The sequence below is a fragment of the Octopus bimaculoides genome, chromosome 23 (genome assembly GCF_001194135.2).
Source record: "Octopus bimaculoides isolate UCB-OBI-ISO-001 chromosome 23, ASM119413v2, whole genome shotgun sequence".
In the NCBI taxonomy this organism is placed as follows: Eukaryota; Metazoa; Mollusca; class Cephalopoda; order Octopoda; family Octopodidae; genus Octopus; species Octopus bimaculoides.
The window spans coordinates 8,031,861-8,036,860 of NC_069003.1; positions in this window are offsets into that span (position 1 = coordinate 8,031,861).

The window sequence follows — 5,000 nt, forward strand, 5'->3', positions numbered from 1 at the left end:
AATAAATGAGTATATGCATATATACGTACATGTATGTACATACCAACATCTACGTGTATATATAGATGCATATCTGGGTACAGGACGTTGCAAACAAAACATAGACAAAATGATAAACAGAGTACAGAAAACACACAGGCCACATAGAGAACATTTCCTTCATCAGCTGCCTCCATTCTAACACTGGCGTTTCGAAGAGTTAGGGCAGGACGCATCGTTAAAATGGCTCTTCCCACGGACTACAAATTAAATTTGTACCATGGAGGAATGTAGTGGCGGACAGAAAACAAGACAGGAAAACGAAACAGTGAGATATATATATATATATATGTTACAGGAACAAATTTATGTACATATTTAAGTAGGCGTGGCTGTGTCATAAGACGTTTGCTTCCCAGCCACATTGTTCTGGTTTCAGTTCCACTGAGCGGCAACTTAGACGAATGTCTTTTTTAAAACGCTTTTCTGAAAAAGTGAAATAATTCCAGCAATTCAGCTTGAAAAAGTATATTAATGTGCCGAATTTTAAAATTTTCGATAAACTTTAATTCTTGAAATGCTGGCAACTAAACAAATTAGATCCCTTGACTGGTACTTATTTCATCGACCCCGAAAGGATGAAAGGCAAAGTCGACCTCGGCGTAATTCGAACTCAGAACGTAGCAACAGACGAAATACCGCTAAGCATTTCGCCTGACGTACTAACGATTCTTATTACTTTATTGCCCACAAGGGGGCTAAAACATAGAGGGGACAAACAAGGACAGACAAAGGGATTAAGTCGATTACATCGATTCCAGTGCGTAACTGGTACTTTATTTATCGACCCCGAAAGGATGAAAGGCAAAGTCGACCTCGGCGGAATTTGAACTCAGAACGCAACGGCAGACGAAAAACCGTTAAGCATTTCGCCCGGCGCGCTAACCACTCTGCCAGCACGCCGCCTTTGGCTTGGTAGTAATAATGGCAAAATACGTATCGGATAATGTAGGCCTTCATCTGCCGATACAGTCTGGGTGGTCATGGATCGGACGGGCATACTTTTGATCATAGACTTGCTTAATGATATCTGACCGAAGCCTAAACAAATACACTATCAGAAAAAAATTTTAGAATATATTTGTGTGTGTGTATGTGTGTGTTTGTGTGTGTGTGTGTGTGAGTAGTCACGCATGCATACACACACGTGCACACGTTTTCACCTTATATTTTCACAACCCATAACACACACACACACACACACACACACACACACGCACACACACAAACACACACATCCATATAGATACTTACATAGAGATAGACTCATACAAGCATACACACAGAATCTATATCACCACACAGTCTTTCCAAACACACACTCTCTCTCTCTCGCCCCCTCCCTCTCTCTCTCTCTCCATCTGCTACTCAAGCTTCGCACAAAATAAAAATAACAAACGTTGTGATAACATCCTCCCTCTACCCCCTTGAGAAGTCCCGGGTACATCCATGTTATCATTTCTTCACCCCTCTTCACCCCTCCTCCATCTTTCATCTGCTGCCTCTTCACCAATTTCTTCACTCTCTCTCATCTTTAAATTAATAGCATTGCTTCCTTAACCAAACACACACACACGTACGTATAGAGCGTAAACAAATGAGTATGTGTGTGTGAGTGAGGGGTGCTTTATATGCATATATATATATATATATATATATATATATGTAGTTTGGTAGTGGTAGGTAGATATATGCACATGGATATACATCAATCATTTCTGGTGTCTCTCTCATAAATATATAACAAAAACAAAAGTACTCTATAGCAATGGAAAATTAGATAAATATATGTATGACATGATATAGTCCTTTAAAGTTAATACAACGTTAATTCTCGACTTTTCTGCTTTGCTGAAATTACGCAAGAGATTTTAAAATACTGTATCCACGAAAGTAATCAGTAGAGATTACAATACACACACAAGATTTAAAAGTACAACCAACATATGTGCGTGCATATTTGTCTATGTGCGCATGTATACATATATTATATATATGCGTATATATATGTGTGTGTGTGTGTGTGTGTGTGTGTGTGTGTGTGTGTGTGTAAAGGTTGTAAACATTAAAATCAGACAAAAGTGGCCGCAAAAAGATGTTAAAGATTTTCTCAATAAAGCTCTACGCGTAAAACGGACATTAGTTAATAATAGGCCGCTTCGCTTCATGCCCTTGCTTGATAAGGCTGGGTTCATCACAGATTAGTGGTCCCAAAGTTGTTATCATGCGTAGAGCCGAGCATGTCCACTAGTGCTCTCTATCGCTGGCGGCCCTGTGCCAGCCCCTCTGCATCCTCTAAAGTGACGATGAGTTTCTGGAGATCTTCCTCCAATCACGTACAACCATTTGTTACAGGGCTTGGCATGAGGCCACTTCCAGCCTGAGGCTACTGCGTCGAATGAGATTAAAGCCCTGGCAGGATGATCTAGCGGGAGATGGAGGAGATATCCGTACCAGTACATGCGATGGATACCCCAAACGTGAGAGGTGTGCGCACACCAGTTCTTCGTTGGGAAGGTGATGGTACCATCTGATGCCCTCGATGGTTCTCAGAGCTCTATTAAAGAAGTCATCGATCCTCTTTGCCAGGGACTTCTGGAGGGACAACGTTAATAAATTTGTAGACATCGTCTTGTAAAAATACAAAACCGGATTCACACACGTTAATGTTGTTGGCACTCCGTCGCTTACGACGTCGAGGGTTCCAGTTGATCCGATCAATGGAACAGCCTGCTCGTGAAATTAACGTGCAAGTGGCTGAGCATTCCACAGACACGAGTACTCTTAACGTAGTTCTCGGGGATATTCAGCGTGACACAGTGTGACAAGGCTGACCCTTTGAATTACAGGCACAACAGAAACAGGAAGTAAGAGTGAGAGAAAGTTGTGGTGAAAGAGTACAGCAGGGTTCGCCACCATCCCCTGCCGGAGCCTCGTGGAGCTTTAGGTGTTTTCGCTCAATAAACACTCACAACGCCCGGTCTGGGAATCGAAACCGCGATCCTATGACCGCGAGTCCGCTGCCCTAACCACTGGGCCATTGCGCCTCTACTAATTTATTTATCACACACGCTTATACATGAGATGCAACACTCACTGCATATATCGTTTTACGATAAGAACCAGATGCACGCTGGTTTTAAAATGGATGAATATATCACTTTAAAATAAACTCGCAAAGCAGAATACAACCTGTACCACGCCTAACCACAAACTCATAAATAAATACATATTACTATAACACCAAGATGAAAAAAATATCCTTATTAAGAATTAAGATAAAACCACAAAACTAACAGGACGTATTTCAGACAACCGATGAAATATACAAATTTCAACGTAAATATGATATCTGGGGAAGTGCATGAAGAGTAACGGAAAATAAACAAACTTTAGACCAGTTCGAATATGTCTGAGATATATTTGAAACTGTAAAGTTTTTTTTTATAATAGTTTGCCGTGGAAAAAAATATACTCGTTTAAATACTAAAGATGCCTGAAGTTTTCAGTCAGCATAAAGCACCCTCTATGGACTGGTGGTGGTGGTGGTGGTGGATGATGGTGGTTTGTAAACTTCAAGGCTCGGAGAGACAATGGATCTGTTCGGTTGCAGTTACAGGCATCGTATATTTTCAATTTTGTTCTAATTGTTTTCAAATTTGGCCATAGGCGTAGGAGTGGCTGTGTGGTAAGTAGCTTGCTTACCAACCAGATGGCTCCAGGTTCCGTCCCACTGCGTGGCACCTTGGGCAAGTGTCTTCAACTATAACCTCGGGCCGACCAAAGCCTTGTGAGTGGATTTGGTAGACGGAAACTGAAAGAAGCCCGTCGTATATATGTATACGTATATATATATGTGTTTGTGTGTCTGTGTTTGTCCCCCCAACATCACTTGACAACCAATGCTGGTGTGTTTACGTCCACGTAACTGAGCGGTTCGGCAAAAGAAACCGATAGAATAATTACTAGTCTTACAAAAGAATGAGTCGATTTGCTCGACTAAAGGCGGTGCTCCAGCATGGCCGCAGTCAAATGACTGAAACAAATAAATCGTATCCCGATTTAGTTGTGGATGCTAATTATGAAAATGAAATTCATTCTTGCCATGAACTGATGAATAAAAAGTTAACAACTTTTAAAATCGGCAAATATGGGACGATAATTTTAGCCAATCGAAAGCCACCATTATACACATGAACGTAAATCTCACATTGGTGTCTCTGTTTCCATAGTAACAAGTTGAGTCTTTCACCACCACAAGTTTTGACGACCGGTATCATTTTGTACATATCTTATGTGTGTCTGCCATTTTGTGACAGACAGCTATCACGCAGAAAATGCCAGCTTCCGATTATGAAATTTGAACTTCTGTAACATTTTACTCATTTTTTTTTCGGTGGGGTGGCAGTGATAAATGGATCCAAAATTCTGGATCGGCATGAAAAATTACATTAATGTACTCAATTTGAATATTTTCACTTGATTTTAAAACTTCGAAATCTGTAACAGAAACCGCAAAGATCCTACACAACTACAGCACTTTCACGTCTGTTTATTATGCATTCACAACATTTGCTACACGTTGTAATGCAGTACACAAAATAAAACTGGATAGAAAATTACAAATTGGTAGCACTATGATTTCTACAATTCGACAACAACAAAAAATTAATAATAATGAATGCTATAACCAACACGGATAAATCACACATACAATAATATATCCTGATATCGTGACATCTACCAGGATTTACCGTTAGATAATTTTCACTCTGGCGTTGATGATTTTATCAGTTACAAAATTATTCCCAAGACCCTTTGTAGCTTATTGCAAAACGCACTTACAAGAAGTTATTACAACAGTTCATTTTGAAACTGGGATTGAGAAGTTGAAACAGAAGACTAATTTAGAAGCGGTATTTTTCCAAACTAAACAAAGAACTGATAAGGAATTATGAAAA